We start from the raw sequence: 18,113 nt of genomic DNA on the forward strand, positions 1-18,113 counted from the left end.
AATATACTTACCAATATTTTGAAAAAAGAATAAATATTGTACTTTCTCATACTAAAAGTGAAAACAGTTTAATTCTATGGAAACAAATAACTTGTAAAAGTAAATAAGTTGTTAAGAAGACAGAATATATGTGTTCGTCAACATTCCAATGACTAGTAATTACTCATTTTCAAATTCTGAAGATTCCATACCTGAGAGATTCAAAACAATACCGGCTTGCATGTTATGTAATTTTACAATAGATGCATTTTCCAATGGGGTGTTACAGATTGAGAGACAACAGAAAAATAACCATGTTCTGGTAGAGGATAAAACTATGTAGCATCGGTAATAATTAATTCTTCAAGAGTAAGCAATTGTTTATCACAATAAGCTATTATTTTTATGACCACCAATACCAATATTTATGATATAGAGTCATCCTAGCCCAAAATTCTCCAACTTTTAGGGTGCATCTCAAACTTCCCTTAATTCATATGATAAATAGCTTATCTCTATTGTGAAAAAATACAACTCTGCTAATGTGATGCGATTCATGTTCTGGTAAGAACACCACAATAAAGTGGGTTGCATCATTTTCCCCCCACTGGTATTTTTGAGATCAGAACATTTGCAAATATTACTTATATTTATAATTTTTAGCTATCATATAAATTCTGGATGCTAAGATTGGAAGATTACAGTTGAAAGCCCACCCAGGCAAGAATATTCCCTAGATTCTTATCTCCAATAAACTTCTCAGCAAAAGCCAGATGAAAGTGGCACTGAGGTTGAAGTGGTAGGGCATGAGCCTTGAGCATAAACAGGCTCAGAGACAGTGTCCAGGCCCAGAGTAAAAGCCCTAGGACAAACCAATAAAACAAAAACAAAAATAAAATCAAACCCCAAATGTAACATTTTTCTCACTGTATACAGTAGCAAATAATTAAGGAAATTGCTTCCTGTGTTACATACAGGTAGAAGAAAGAAGATGTCACACGATTATACTCTTCATACCATGTTATACCAAAGACTCCAAAAATTTCTCTTATTCTAAATTCATAAATTAATGTCATCAATTTGTTGGCAACTCTGTCTACAAAATTCACATTATCATTTCATACATGAACTGTTGGAATTATCTATTAACTAAGTTTTTGAAAGAATATTCTAGGCACATAGAATGCAAAATCATTTGTGAATGTCAATTAAACCCTCTAATTAAAAACAATTTTGTAGAATCCTATAGAATATAAAATTACAAACAAAACCAAAATATTTTAAATCTAAATTCTAATTTAGCAAGATCTTCAAAATCCTTCATTAGACGAACTTTGCTATTTTTCCAAGCTTAAGCTTGTGTAATTCTTCATCATTTCTTTGGGTTACAACAGAATGATGATAACTTATTTTTTCAAATTTTGGATGGGAATCATGAGTCATTTTGCATCTAGGAGTGTTCTGTAATGAAGAGAGAATTTAAAACACAAGTGAGGATTAAGTATGAGTTGCATTTCAACAGGAAATTTGACTTCTCAAAACATAATGACAAAATTAGCCCAAATGTCCAACTATGTATTCCTTTCTTGTTTATTTTGTTTTATTAAGTTAAAATTATACACTTTGGTCCAGGGAAGGTATCAATATGTAATTCCATTCTCTAATCTCCTGTCTTAATCTCAGTGCTAGAATTCTAAGCTTGTATCACATTGCCCTGCCATAGTTTCTTGGTTTATTTAATCTAGATATAGACTACCAATTCTGAACTTCTCCAGTGATATTATACACCAGAGTGACTGCTTAAACTTTATCTACTATTTTCAAAGATGTTCTAACATTTGATACAGGATATGAACATTTTCAAATGCACCTGCCAGATCTCTGATTCATTCCTCCATGGATCTGATCCCTTTAATAATGATTATTGATTCTTACTATCTCTGATCCCTACCAATGTAATATTCTCAAACTTATTTGAAGGAAGTTCATTTGAGGACTTTCAAATATTAAAAATTATCACTTGATTCTAGTCTTGTTCAGGACGTATATTTATTGTTTTGTAACTTTTCTACACATTCTGAGAGTTGTTTCATTTGTGTATTTGTGTGTGCATATATAAGTGCCTCTGGGTGTATGTGTATGTCTGTATGTATATATGCAAAAGCCTCAAGCTTTTATTAAGCAATCTTGCTCATGACTGATATTCCATCAATTGAGCCATTCTTCCAATCCAGATTTTGACTGCTTAATTTTATATACTGTTGCAAAGAGTGTTCTGCCCAGGCTGGATGCCAATAGAACTTCCCAGACTCCTTTACATTCTTAGGTTTTATTTCTCCAGGAGTATCAACTTTTAAACGACAAACATTTTTGTGAGAGTAATGTCTAAGCTGTAGCCCATATTTTTAACTCAAGAATTCTTTTTTTTTGTTTTGGTGGGGTGTCTGGTCATGGTGCCTGAACTCTGGTCCTGGGCTCTGTCCCTCAGCAATTCAGCTCACGGCTAGCCCTCTACCACTTGAGTCACAGCGCCAATTTTGGCTTTTTTCTTTTTTGCTTAAGTGGTACTGAGGAATCGAACCAAGGGCCTCATGCATGCGAGGCAAGCTCTGTACCTCTGAGACACCTTTCAGCCCTAACTAAAGAATTCTTATAAAGATAGATGAACAGACACATTACACATCTTGAGTGTACACTGTTAGGAATGTGATCGTAAGCTGGGTTATGGAGGGATATGAGGATTGAGGTTCAAAACCAGCCCCAGTAGGAAAGTCCCAGAGACTCTTTTCTCAAATTAACTAAAAGAAAACTGGAATTGGCACTGTGGATCAAGTGGTAGAGCATTAGCTTGAGCTGAATAGCAGAGAGACTGCTCGCAGGCCCAGAGTTCAAGTCCCAAGATCACCGCCAACAAATATATATATATATATATATATATATATATATATATATATATGTGTGTGTGTGTGTGTGTGTGTGTGTGTGTGTGTGTGTGTGTGTGTGTGTGTGTGTGTGTGTGTGTTTGTGTCTGTGTGTCTGTGTGTGTGTGTAAAGAAAAAAAAAAGAAATGAGATCTTAGACACCAGTTTATTGCTAGCATAATCCCTGCTCTCACAAGATGGACATTTTTCCAATTAAATCCATGCTTTTATATCTGACTTTCATTGAAAACAGAATTATTCTTCCATTGTACTTTCTACAAAGTTGCATGATTAGCAAGCATGATTTAGAATGGGAGTGGCCTCATACTTCATGTTCCACATAGGGTTCTTGCTTTCTGTATATCACTCTCATAAATCTACATACTGGACTTGGCTTTATTGTTTCAATGTTGCTTATTTGTAGTCTTCTATACTGTATGTAACCCTTATACTTAAACACAGAACTTCTCTTTCTCCTATTATTGCTATTGTTTCCTTACTGTTAGCTCATGCACACTTGGGAAATAATGAACAGCACGTACAGTCACAAAAAGAATGTTCTGAAAACCTTCTTCCTATTTAAAATTCGCCTTAACTTACAGAGAACTTACAAAGTTTGAACTCAATGTACTCATGTATAATATATTTATAAGCAATATAAATTTCATATTTTCTCTTTACTAAATTTTCTCTGAAATACGTTTTACCTCAGGTCCATAGGTGTTCTAGTCTTCTAGCAGTGAAGCCAGAAAACATTCACTATACCTCAAGCAGCACCATCGATTGTTACTGGAAGTAACTGTTACTGGATGTGGAAACTGACCCCAGGAGAGGAATGGAACATAGAGGAAAAACAAAGTTCAAGTTACCTTGTGCTTTCCTTTTTACTGTACAAGAAAGTTATCCCAAGGCTTGAAGGAAACTCTGTCCCTGGCTTTTGAGTGTGTTCTTTACTCATATAATTTTTTTTTGTAAACTTCTAGTTCATAGTGTTACAAAAAGAAATAATGTACCATTTGAAGGCCAGTATAAAACAAAAGGAAATAACATTGTTTTAAAAGTGTTCTCCTGCAAAGTAACAAAGACATAGAGGTTTTAAAGTATCTTATAGATGGCTATTTCAATCCTGAGATGATTCTCTTGATGCAGGAGTCAGTTATCAATTCCTTTGGTCTGGTTCTGAGTTCTGCAGAGCAACAAGGATTCCAAAAAAGCAGGATCCAGTCAATATGATCAGCAAAAGAAGACTCTACTCTGACCAGTTCACCTTTAAGGAGGGCCCCAAAGAAAAATCTGGGATTTTTATTTGCTTGTTTGTTTAGTTTGTGCTAGTCCTGGGGCTTGAACCCAGAGGCTGGATCCTGTCCCTGAACAGTTGTCTTTCCTGCCCACCTACCCCAAAAGCTAGTAATCTACTGTTTGAGCCAAAACTCCACTTCTGGTTTTTTGGTGTTCAATTTGCGATAAGAGTTTGACATACTCTCCTGCCTGGTTTGGCTTTGAATTAAGATAGTAAGAAAGCTAAGTGACATCAACTGTATAGACTTCTCTTTTGAAACAAAAAATATTAGACGAAGTTTATTGTAAAGCTAGTATTTGACAATTTTTAAAGGAAGACAATATGTCTAGCAAAGAAGCCATAACTTAAATAACTCAGCAAAAGTAGGTGCACTGAATCATTTTGAAATTATTTTTTCTGCTTGGGAAGTTTATTGATCTTGTCCTTCCTTTTGGGGAAACTTAGGTAATATTTGCACTTTTTGTTGGTTGTGGGGCTTGAACTCTGATCCTGGGCGCACTCCCACAGCTCTTCAGCTCAAATTGAGTGCTCTACCGCTTAAGCTACAGCACCACTTCTGGGTTTCAGGTGGTTAATTGAAGATAAGTGTCTCATGGACATTCCTGACCAGGCTGGCTTTGAACCACAATTCTCTGGTTTCCTGAATAGCTAGGATTCCAGGCGTGATCCACCAGCACCCAGCTCATATTTGCATTTATGTGCACTGAATGATACTATGTAGACAAATAATGGATATTTGAATCAAATGATGGCATTGCAGCTTTTCAGAAAATTTGAGGTAACAATAAATATGTCCTCCTTTTCCATGTTGTTTCATTAATGACTCATGAGCTATGGGACCCTTAGTTAGCATTCTCTGCCGTCTGTGTAGGTGTATTTAGTATCAGGAAATGTTCATAGAGAAATATAGAAAGACTGAGATTTTTAAAAAGCAAAGAAGTTAAGGTAAGAAAAAACAGCACAGAAGGAGATACATGTATTACACAGAGATTAAGAAGTAGCCTAAGAGATTTAGAATGCTAAAGGTAATGCGGAATAAGACTAGTTGATAACTATTTGTTCAATAACCAAAAATGGTTCTCTATAAACGTTTCTGGTATACGTTAGTAACTATCATTTATTCATTACCTCTGGAGTTATTCCTTCTCTTCTGTCACAACTGTTAATTTGCCTCTGCCGTTGTGGTGCCATGAATAACCAAAAAGATTTCCAAATCTCACTTAGACTACCCTTCTCATTGTGATTAGCAGAGACCATTCAAAAACCTGGAATCTTTGAATTTCCAGAATTAATCTTCACCTGACATCTAAGCACATTCAAGACATTAATTGCTCTGACCTAATGAACAAAACTTTTTTTCAACACAATATCCTAATATAAGAAAAAGTACATGAATTATGGACTATTGTCAGGTGTCAGTATGGCAGGAGCAATTACATATTCCAAGTAGGGGTTCTTTATTTTGCATTTACTAATTAAATGTTTTTTGCTTTGGGTTTTTTTTTCCTTTTTTGCTCAAGGCAATCACTGTACCACTTGAGGCACAGCACCATTTCCAGTGTTTTTCTGTTTATGTGGTACTGAGGAATTGAATTCAGGGTTTCATGCATGCTAGGCAATCATCATATCATGAAGCCACATTCCCAGATCCCTAAATGACTTTCTTAAGTTAACATTACATTTTCATTCTGTAACTATGTACCATAATATTGGCCAGGTGCTAGAAAATAATGTAGAAAAGAATACAATATAAAAAATCCAGTAAGGCTAGGTGGAAAATGAATAACCCTGACAGTCTTGCAAGGGCTCAGAGGGTTGATCTCATGGAGATGTATCAACATGCTGAACGAGACAGCTCCCTACCCACAGCCCAACTCCAGAATGAGTGGGCCATCTTGGGTTCCAGCTACCTGGGGACATTGGCCCACCTCCTACAGCACCCATTCTACCCGTTCCTGAGAGCTACAGTGAGAGAGAGAAGGGAGAGAGAGAGAGAGAGAGAGAGAGAGAGAGAGAGAGAGAGAGAGAGAGAGAGAGAGAGAGAGAGAGAGAGAGGAAGAGAGGGAGGGAGGGAGAGTTGGTGATAGGGAGAGAGGGAGAGAGGGAGAGAGGGAAAGAGGGAGGGAGAGAGAGAGAAAATCAGAATTACACTTAAATCAGGTGCCAGTGGCATAAAACTCTAATCCTAACTACACTGGATGCTGAGATATGAGGATCATGGTTCATAGACAGCCCTGGAGGAACGTGTTTGAGAATCTTATCTCCAAAGAACCACCAGAAAACTGGAAGTGACACTGTGGGATCAAGTGATAAAGCGCAAGCCTTGAGCTGAGGAGCTCGGGAACAATGCCCAATCCTAGAGTTCAAGAACCACGATTGAAAGAAGTGGACTTCCCACCACAAGAACTGGACTGAATAGCACCCATTGTCCTAGGGAGCATGGTAGAGAAGTCAGGCCGAGCTTCCTGTGAACTTGAGGTCATAAGTAGGTCATCTGGCTTCTCTTTGCCTCAGATTCCCCAGCTGCAAAACTGAACAAAGTGAAGGATCCCCTTCCTCATTGGGATAAGGTAGTAATGAAAGAGAGCCATGTTTCGGTTCATAATCCCACACCTGTTGCATGATTAATAACAGGCCCCACCTGAGCCCTTTCTGGTATCTTCCTGTCATATGCTCACAGAATTGCTAAAACCTTATCTGAAGGCCATTCCCTCTCTTTTCCAGAGATCGCTCTGTATAAATCCCTTGTTTCCTCACAACTGTCCTGTGAGGAGACTGAGGTCCAATGGTTGAGGCCCTACAAAGAGCTTCACGTGTGGTCAAGAATCCGCTGCTATGGACTGAGTTTAGGATAATCCATGTTAACCGATGACTGAGCATGACACCACATGTCTACCATCCCAATTACAGAGGACCAGGCCTGGTGGAACATACCTTTCACAGGAGGACCATGATCCAGCCCAGCCTGAGCATATTTGTAGTTTCTATCTCAGAAATCCTCAAGACAGAAAGGTGGCTCATCAGCGCCATGGAGAGGAAACAAGCAGGGGGGACATGGTGCCCCCAGAGGGGTGTTTGACCCAGGGTATGTTGTTGTTGGGACAGAAACTCACCTGTGCTGCTGGGAGAAGCTGTTGGCAGCTGCTCCAATTGGGGCAGCAGCGATGGCGCCAGCATTGTGGACACATTGGCCCAGAGCAGAAGACTAGGGGCAGGGACCCGGTCTGGGATTTAGGCCGGCTGGCAGCTAGACATTGATTGAGGTTTGAAACCTGGCACTGCGTGAAGGGAGGGGAGGGGCCAGGTGGGGTGCGAGCATCAATTTTCTACTAAACTCCAAAGTCACCTCGAGTCTATTCCTCAGGACTCAGCCCCTTCTACCTTCCTGAACTGCTGGTAGTGGTGTAAACTAACAGAGGGAATCCCAGTGCTACCTGGCAGCATGGAATGTGGGCATGGCCACCATTCTTGTATCCCATTGGTCAGAAAGAAGCATGAAAGAATGGGGGTGTGGCCAGAATCCTGTGAAGCAAGCAGCATGGGCGGAGTCAAGATGACAGTGGTTCTCCCAGCCTTTTTCCCAGGAAATTCTGTCCAATTCAGTTGGAGAGAAGAGGGTGACCTGCTTTAACTGGATGGCTACACAGATTGCTGTATAGTTCTGTTTGTTGCCAGTCCCAGACTTTGAACTTAGGATCTGGGCACAGTTCATGAGCTGCTTTTGCTCAAGGCTGGTCCTCTACACTAGAGCCACAAGATTTCTGGCTTTGTTGGCACTGAAGTTGGACAGGGGTCTCAAGGATTTTCCTGCTTAGGGTGACTTTGACCATGATCCTCTATTCACAGCCTTGTAAGTATCAAGAAGGACTGCTGAGATCCACTGGTGCCTGCCTAATCATTGGCCTTGTTGATGTTCTTGGACAGACTGGTGAGTTCCCGATCCTCGGGTTGAAGTGGTGGGAGCTGGAGCCCACAATTCAAATCCTGGTCGTGCCACCTCCAAATTGTAGGAGATCCTAAGAAACTTGTTCCTATCCATATGATTACCAATGTAATGTGATGTAAGTCATGATTGAATGAACAGTTCTTGAATGATTCTAGGATAAAATTATACACACTTATATTACACGACACTGATTGATTTTAGTTAATATTTTATTAAGCATTTAAGCAATCACATTCATCAAATGGAGGCATAATGAAATACCTAAGAATTGGGCCTCAAATACTATAAAGGTGAGTTTTTTCTACCAGGACTGGGATTGGAACTCATAGTCTGGGTACCTCTGTTGCACTGTGTGGGAAGGGGAAGCTTGCTTCCTTAAAGTCAAAAAATTCAAGTTTGTTCCTTAGGCTTGAAAACGATCACCAGCACTAGAAAACACCCTATTCATGTACAATTTACATATATGTTTTATATTCTTATACATATGTTGACACCGTATTGCATTCAGAGTAGTTATTTTATTTTTTGTTTTATTCATGTATTGACCATTTATTGTATTGACTATTATAGCACATAAAACATTGACTACATAGGATATAGGTCTACAGATGTATTCCACTTCATACCTGACACACAGAAGATGCACAGTAAAGGAATCCATGTGTCACCATCATCCTCTTACTCCACGATTCATTGTTTGGGAGTACTGACATCTGAACTCATGGCCTACAAGGCCAAATTCATGAATGGGTGAGTGCAAACATGCCATCCTGGGGGAAATTAAGGTGCAGGTTGTTCCCAGGACCTGAGAACCCCTGGGGTTAATCAAAGAAGAACAGATTGACATGTAGATGGCATATGTGTGTGTGTGTGTGTGTGTGTGTGTGTGTGTGTGTGTGTTTATAGAGTGCCAGAGATGTTTATACATTATTCAGTTATATAGACTATATTCCTACCAATTCCTGGGTATTTATTATGCGTCCATGTAATTAATGTTATTGTTTTCATCCTTAAAATATTAATGAAAGCACTCAGTGTCCTGAAATTATTGTGTTCCTGTAAGTAATAATATTCTTTTTAATGCTTCATAAATATTAAATAAAATCAATCAGCCTTCTGAAATGATGCTGTTTAATTTTATAGGATCATCATTCACGATCAACTCATTCAACTGTGACATTGACAAAATTCCAGTGTTATGCCTTTGGATGGGAACCAGTTTCTTAGTACTTCCTGCCATTGGTTGGTGTCAGTATGGGGATTTGAAATGAGGGCCTATGTTGCCACGTGGGCCTATGGCTTTCTTGATTGTCTGCCAGCCTTCAGAAATGCAAGGTGAAGTACCCTTTGCAACAGTGTCATTCAGACCCAGTAGGGTCACTGTGCAAAGGAAGAAAACATAAAAGGCCACATTTTTTCTGTGCATTGTTTTCCTTGCAACACGTGGGGGTGTAGAATCCCAGAAGCACCTGTGTGTCCAGTGGCTGCACCCCATCCTAGTGTGATCAAAGCTGAGGCAGTGTTGCCACGACCTGAGTTCAAGACCCATGCTGAGAAAAAAATTAACTCCCTGGCATGCAATTCACACAGTTTATTCTTACAGGCTTTGGATTGTAACTCAGGCTCTGGGTAAATCTGCAGCAATGTGCATAAAGGGGAAGATCACCTTTCATGAAAATAAAAAAGTCAGGTCTTTTCACTAGTCCTGAATTCAAGACCCAGACCTGGAAATCATACTATTTCTATATATTGTAAAAATAGGATTTATACTTACCTATAGATGTTCAGTCCATACATGTTTGGTGGGGTTGTTCCTTGTATCTTCTGTTTTATTCATTTATGTACTCAATGTGTTTATTACATTGATGACAACCTATCACAGAACATCTAGATTTGTAGAAATGTTCTCTCTCATGCCTTACCCCCAGGATTCTCAGAGAAAAGGAAAAAAAGTTTCACACTCTCCTTCTTACTCCATGATCCACTTGTTGATAATGCTGGTATCTGAACTCAGGGCAGAGCAAAACAAATTGGCCAATCATTCAAGGTGATCATATGAACCTGTGAGCAACTAAGGAGTATGGCCAATCCCAGAATCTGACATTGATCCCCAGGGTGGTCCACTATAGTCAGAAATTCATAATTTAAACAAAGGATCTATATTGACATATATGTTTGGTTAGCATCTTGGGTTCAGTGCATTTATTCTCCTTATTTTGTCTCTAATTCATGGAGGTATTGTGTATTTTAATAAGTATGGTGACTGCTATGACAGTGCTGACATGGATGAGAACCCGTTACTGTAAGGTCCGCTCCTAGATGGCAAGCAGACTCCACCCTCCTCGCAGCAAAGTCTCCACCCAGTACCTGCGTTACCTAGGCAACTGGTACACTGGGAAGAGGTCACATCTGCATCCGCTGAGGTCACATCTGAATTTGATGTGGCCACACCTTTCCCCACCCATACCCTACATAAGGGCTAGCCCAGGCCCAGACTCTCCCTTTTTTCTCTCTCTGTTCTTTCTAGCTCTTGCTGCTCTTTTCTTGCTCTCTTGCTCTCTTGCTCTCTCTCTTTCCCAGCCACGTGGAGTGCCAACCTTGCCTGGTCCCAGCAGGTCTACCTCTTACCTGAATACCACGTGAGTGCTACTGTTCTTACCCCTCTCTCTACTCTTTTCTCTCTCTTTCCTCTCTTCCTAGCTTTCTCTCATTCCCAGGCCTTTCCCAGCCACGTGGAGTGCCAACCTTGCCTGGTCCCAGCAGGTCTACTGAATAAACCTACCCCTTATCTGAATACCACGTGTGTGCTGGTGCTGTTCTTACTCGGCTACCTCTTTTTAAAAACCTAACAGTTACCAAGGTTACAGTGTTGTCCATGCATTCTCCATCATATTTGTGACCCAGGACTTTCACAGGAGAGGATAAAAGTCACAACGACTGGCTTCTGACATCAGTATGAATCTTTTGTCAGTGCTGCGATTTTTAGTTTCTGACATCAATATGAATCTTTTGTCAGTGCTGGGATTTTTAGCTCAGGTCTGGGTAATTCTGTTGCACTGTGGAAGAAGGGTAAGCTCACCATCTTTGAAGAGTAGAATGTCAGGCCTGTTGCAGGGCCTGATTTGAAGCCCCAGCACTGGACAAAATAACAAGCCCACCTTTTTAAAACATAAGATTTTTCTTTACTTACATGTGTGGTATGCATCTTGCATTCAGTGTAGTTATTCTTTCTATTTTGTGTCTTTTTCATGGATGTATTGTGTATTTTATTGTGTATGGGGTGACAGATATAACTGTGCTGACATGGATGACAACCTATTCCCATGGCTAAGAGTTACCAATATAGCATTCTCCATCCTCAATGAGACCCAGGACATTCACAGGACAGGAAAACCTGTGCCACCTTAGGCTTCTCACATCAAAATAAATCGTTTGGTAGTGCAGGAATTTGAACTCAAACCTAGCATGCCAAATTGGTGAATGGGTCATTGTGAGCACATCAGGCTTTGAGCCACTAAGGAACTAGGCCATTCCTGGGACCTGAGATGGAGCCCTGGTGGGGGCCAATATAGTCATAAATTCATAATTAAATAGAGGATCTGTATTTCCAAACATGGGTGGGCGGCATCTTGCATTTGGTGTAGTCATTCTCTTTGTTTTGTGTCTTATTCATTGATGTATTGTGTATTTCCTTGAGTATAGGATGACAAATATAACTGTGGTGAACTGGATGACAACCTATTCCCATGAGTATAGAGTTGCATATACATTCTCCTTCCTAGCTGAGCCCCAGAACTTGCACAGTACAGGAAAACAAGTGCAACGACTGGCTTCTTACATCAGGGTGAATTTTTGGCAGTGCTGGGACTCAAACTTTGGGCCTGGGAGGCCAAACTGCCCAATGGGTCCACGTGATCACACCAGACTGTGAGCCACTAAGGAGCTGGGCCATTCCCAGGAACTGAGATCGAGCCCCAGGGAGGCCAAAATAGTCCTCAATGATCATTGAAACATGGGATGTATATTCACATCCGTGTGTGGACTGCATCGTTCATTGAGTGTAGTTATTCTCTTTATTTTGTATGCTATTCATGGGTGTATTGTGTATTTTCTTGAGTATATGATGACAGGAATAACTGGGCTGACATGGATAACAACTTATTCCCATGGCCACAGGGTGGATCAAGCATTGTCCATCCTAGCTGAGATCCAGGACTTGCACAGAAAGAAAACAGGTGCAATGATTGACTTCTGACATCAAGATAAATATTTTGGCATGGCAGGGAATCTGAACTCGGTGCCTAGCAGGACCAAGTGGCGAATTTGTCCACATGAGCACACCAGCCTTTGGAACCTGCGATTGAGCCCCCCTCCCAGGGGAGAGCAGTGAGCACAGCAGTCATCCATTCATAAGCTGAAGGTAGTATGCATGTATAGAGTAGGAGAGATGGTAACCTGTGGTGGAATCCAATCTGTGTGAATACAGATTCTTGGATCTTTACTGATGCCTCCATTTCATGACTGTGATGATTATTGTCATGCTTCATCAACTTCTTTACAAATAATCGATACTCCATGAGTCTTGCCTATCATTTCCTACTTGCATCATGCACAAACTACTCATTCAAGGATGAGATCAATCACATTCCATGACTCTTCCCAGGCCAGAAACTAGTACCTCAAGATCTCCTGCCATTCCCTCCGCATAGGGGGACTGAATTCAAGCCTCAGGCATAGAAAAGATTCTCCGTATATAATTTTTTGGGGGGCCACTTGTGGGCCTAAACTCTGGGCCTGGGCGCTGTCCCTCAGTTCATCATCTCAAGGTTAGTGCTCTACCACTTGAGCCACAGCACCACTGCCGGCTTTTTTTTCTGCTTATGTGGTGCTGAGGAATTGAGCCCAGGGCCTCATGCATGCAAGGCAGGAGCTCTACCACTGAGCCACCTTCCCAGCCCTCCTTATATATATTTTAAAGATAGTATTTTTACTTCCTTACAGATGTTCAGTCCATATTGTGTTTGGTGTGGTTATTTATTTTATTTCTTGTGTCATTCATTTATTTAGAATTTATATTATTGACTCTGATGACACCTATAGCATTTATTACATTGTTTACATCCTGTCACATAAGATCTAGATGTTAGATGTGTTCTCAAGTATGCCTGGCAGTGCCAGGATCTGAACATACTGCCTAGCAGGCCCAATTCATGATTGGGTGAGTTTGAGCATGGCAGCCTCTAGCCAATGAAGATGTCAAGTGTTTCCTAGGATCTGAGATCGACCACCAGGTTTGGCCAAAACAGGGATACATGGATAGGCAGACGGAGGTATACAAATAAATATACATATTTGTAAAGAGTTCCATAGCCATCTATGTATGATAGAATGACACCCACTATGTTCCTACCAACTCTTAGGTATTTATTAAACCGCAATTGAAGGAATATTGCTCTTTTCATGCTTAATAAACTATTAATTAAGCTCAATCAGCATTCTAGGATTACTGCATCCAACTTTAGAGTAGACTGATGAATAAACTACTCTTTCAATCAGTATTCTTATGCATAAGAATGAGTCTTTTGTGATCTCCTGTGATTGATGTCAGAACTACGATTTCACCCAGGGACTATGTTGATAGGTGGCCTATGGCTTCATTGATAGCCTGCCAGCCACCAGCAATGGCAGGTCAGGTCCCTTTTGCAGCTTTCTCATTCAGACCCAGGATGGTCACTGTTCAAAGAAAAAAAAATCATAAAACCCCAGCTCTCTGCAGCTCACCACTTTTTGTGCTTTCCAACGATTTTTTCTTCCTGAAAGCCCTCTTGGCCCAGGATCGGCTATGGGTCCAGAGACTGTACCCCAGCTGAGGCATATCCAAGCTGAAGTAGAATTTCCATGACCTGTGTTCAAGCCCCATGCTTGGCCAAAATCAATATATATATATACACACACATATGTGTATATATATATATATATATATATATATATATATATATATATATATATGTATGTATGTATGTATAATTATTTAACTAAATTAAAAAAATAAAGCTCCCTAGTTTGGAATTTCTGCAAGTTTTCATTTAAAGCCTGGGATTTGAACTCAGGGTCTTGGTAAATCTGTAGCAATGTGAGCGAAGAGTTGCCATTACTTGAGTTCAAGCCTTGTGCCAACCAAAAATGAAAAACTAAGTCACTGACCTCAGCAGGGGGATGTAGTTGTGGAGATGGGAGGGAAGGGATGATAGGGGAAAAACACAGGAGGAGTAAACAATGCTCAATAGGAAATGTACTCATTACCTTGCTCCTGGAACTGTAACCCCTCTGTAGAACATTTTTACAATAAAAAACATACAAAAAAGGAGAAACAATGTAGTTCTTAGAGAAGCACTTTGGAAGTAAGGGCAGGATGTTTGAATAGCTGTACAAAACTCTACACTATTTTTTTAATGCTCAGTATGGAACTGAATAATCATAACTGCTTCCATTAAAAAAATTAAGTCACTGTCTTGGAACTGGGGCCAGTATTTCTGTCATTGCTAGTTTTTGAGCTCACCATCCAGGTAACTCTTTTGTACCATGGGTGAATGTGAAGCTCATTGTCCTTGAGGAAAACAAATTCAGGATAGAGTTCCCAGGGCCTGAATGATGGCCCTGCAATGGAAGAAATATTTCTATACATGTGTAATACATGATATATACTTATATATGTATGTTAATTTCAGATTATAATTTTATTATTGATTTTGTATTGTATTTTTCTTTGATTCATTTATTGATTGTTGTATTTAGTATTATTATACACATTATATTTTGCACATCTATTATAAAATTATACACAAAAATTTAAGACATTGACTCATTTTTCATTAACATATTAAGTGTTGAAACATGATACATAATTTAATGGAAACATTTGTCACAGTCTTCACATGTTTAGAGTCTCTCCCAAGTATGAGCTTTGAGTTCACGCACCAAGACTGGGCAAAAAAAATTGAGCCTGGTGAGACATATTCTTCTCGGACTCAAAGGAGGGCCGAGGTTATAGGTAAGAGGTAGGGTAGAGGGCAGTGCTGGTGGCTCACCCCTGTAAGCTACTCAGGAGGAAGGATCCTAATTGCAAGTGGAAAAGTCAATTTAAGAAACTTTTCTCCAATTAAACACCCAAAAAGCCAGAAGAAGAGCTGTTGTTCAAGTAGTACAGTGCTAGCCTGGAGCACAAAACCTCAGGGATAGGAAAGCATCCAGGCCCTGAATTCAAACTCCAGGATTGGCACACACACACACACACACACACACACACACACACACACACACACACACACACACACATACACCAATATAGAGCATTTGCCAGTCAGCCTGCACAAATTCCATGTCTAGCAACTCAATATTAAAAAAAAAAAAAAGATGGAGAAGGGAAGGAAAGACTTTCTCCAGGATGTGATATACCCAGTGCCAAAATTTCACAGTAGTTCTAATATGTGGGTACAGGGCAGAGAGCCTCAGGCAGAAAGTATAGCATGGGCAAAGGTCCTGAGGTGTGCTGTAGCGCAGGTGGTGTGAATGGTATGAAGGTGTTATGGCTTCAGAAAAGTCTGGCAGGATATTCAAGTCTGGGTCAAAGTTGACTTGAGTCACAGGGCAGAGGGTGGGGTCCCAGAATAGCGCACTGGGGGACGATTAGCTTTTCTTTTCACCAAGGACCCAAAGCCATTTCCTGTAGCTGGAAACCTGTTTTCACAACTCCTGACCCTCAGGCCTCCTTTGAATGGAGGAGTCAGGGCAAACGCAGGGAAAAACTCCTGCTTTAGAAAAGCTTCTAGCCCAATTCCACCAGTGGCTCAGCCCCTGTAAATCCTAGCTACTCAGGAGACTGAGATATAGATAGAGGGTCAAGCGAGCTCAGGAGAGGATGTTAATGAGACACTTCTTGGCAATTAACTACCAAAATCTAGAAATGGAGCTGTGGCACAAATGGTAAAGTGGTAACCTTGAAGGAAAATTTTTAGAGACCAGAGCCCAGACCCTGAGTTCAAGCCCCAAAACTAGCACAGGAAAATTAAAGAAAAGATTTCAGGGGCTCCTATTCCACTGTGGTGTAAGGCCAGATCATCCAGGCACAGGTGGCTCACACCTGTCCTCCTAGCTCCTCAGGAGGCTGAGATGTGTGGATCACGTTTCAAATCCAGCCCAGGCAGGAAAGTCTGGGAGATTCCACTATGCTCAGATAGAATACAGAGTATTATGTTGATCCTCTTGTATTTGCTTAAATTCCATGTTTGAACTAAGAAATTATCTATTTTAGAAAAAGTTAGGGGGGTTGCAAGAGGAAGACCCTACTGGTGTGAATACCTTTAATTCTAGCTACTCAGGAGGCTCAGATCTGTGTATTCAGGTTCAAAGCCAGCCCAGGGATTCTCTTCTGGGGTTGCTCAGCACCACACCCTGCTTCAGGTCTAGGGTTGTTCACCACCTTTGCCACCATGGGCTGCTTATGCAAACCAGTATGGAGAGGTGCCACACCCACTACGGGTCCAGAGTTGTTTGCTGCCACTGTTGATGCCACTGCTGCTGCCACAGCTGTTGCCACTACCCCAGCTGCTGCCACTGCCCCAGGATCAGTTGGGCCACTTATGCAAGCCAGGCACCCCACCACAAGTCAGGTGTTAACCACTGCTGTTGTCTCAGGTTAGGCTGGGCCACTTATGCAGGCCATTATGGAGAGGCACAAACCACCACAGGTCTGGACTTGTTCACTGTAGCTGTCCCCACCTCAGCCACCGCTGCCGCCCCAGGCTGGTCTGGCCATTGCCAAGAGGCATTGTGCCCCAATTCTGGGTGGTTTGCCAGCACTGCCAGCTGCTGCTGCTGTTCCAGGTTAGGCTAGGCTATTTACACCAGCAGGACAGAGGTGCCACCCTGAGAGACTAGGGTCATTTGCCACTGTTGACAGCTGTTACTGCTCCTGACTGGGATGGGCTACTTGTACCAGCCAGGCAGAGGCGCTGTACCAGGGAGGGTGAGGGGAGTCTTTGTTCCAGCTCTGCCTTCTGAGATTTCTGTTTGTATATTCTGGGTTGGCCCAGCTCTTGGGTGTCTCCTGGGACTTGGGATGCTTGTGGGTGTGTGGTCCTCATAGGGTCCAGTCCCGGGGCACTTAAGCAGCTTGGCACAAAACCCCATCACTTAAGCTGCGCAACATGGAGCGCCATCACCAACAAAGGGTGGGGGAAGGGTCTTCCCACTTTACTGTCTCTGTGGGTTTTTCCCTTTTCTTTTTGCACTTCCTTTATCTCTCTGAGTAATTGCCTTTTTTTGTGGGTCACTTGGAGAAACAGAGCATTGAAATCCAAACTCAGTATTTGGTTGGAGAGAGCTGTGGTGTTTCCCTGCTGTTCCATCACTTTCTTGGTCCCTCCCCTTCAGTTGGACTTTTTCTTATCCGGCCGTTGGGCCTTGGTTACCAAAGGATAGGTACATAAAAGAATATGTTGTAAAACCTGCAGATTGTAGTTAGACATTTCTGTTAATATAGCCTTCCTAATTTTAGGAACCCAAGTGGGTGTTCTACACTAAAGTATTTCAAGGTATTGAATCCATTAACATATGGGCTACATCTTGCTCAAAGGAGAGTGAAGAGTAGGAGGCTTACCTAGCTATTGCCAGTTTCTGTATTTAATTTAGTTAAAGTTTCCTTTAAGGTCATATTCATTCTTTCTAGTGCTTGAACTGTGAGGCTTATAAATGGATTGTAACTTCCAATTTATTCCTAGGGCATTAGTTAATAATTGAGAACTTGGGCCTGATATTTTCCTTTTCACTTTTCTTGGCCTCATCTTCTATGACACAGCACTTCCCCATCTTCTCTGCTAACTACCCTTTCCTTCTTTCTCTTTTGCTTTGAATTTCTGGTGACACATTTCAAAGCTGATAATTGACATGTACTTCAGCCTAATACATT

At 41.0% G+C, this 18,113-nt stretch overlaps 1 long non-coding RNA gene and 1 pseudogene across 1 annotated transcript; both read right to left on the reverse strand.

The window, feature by feature from the left end:
• The window catches only part of LOC138831437 (MTRF1L release factor glutamine methyltransferase-like), a 325,973-nt pseudogene that overhangs the window by 84,168 nt on the left and 223,692 nt on the right, over positions 1–18,113 (reverse strand).
• LOC138831440 (uncharacterized) lies at positions 1,310–7,580 on the reverse strand. Its single transcript, XR_011373296.1, has 3 exons — positions 7,314–7,580; positions 3,608–3,718; positions 1,310–1,440 (listed from the first exon to the last, which is right to left on the reverse strand). It is a non-coding gene; the product is annotated as an uncharacterized lncRNA (long non-coding RNA).

The sequence above is a fragment of the Dipodomys merriami genome, unplaced genomic scaffold (genome assembly GCF_024711535.1).
Source record: "Dipodomys merriami isolate MVZ:Mamm:240054 unplaced genomic scaffold, mDipMer1.0.p SCAF_196, whole genome shotgun sequence".
NCBI lineage: Eukaryota > Metazoa > Chordata > Mammalia > Rodentia > Heteromyidae > Dipodomys > Dipodomys merriami.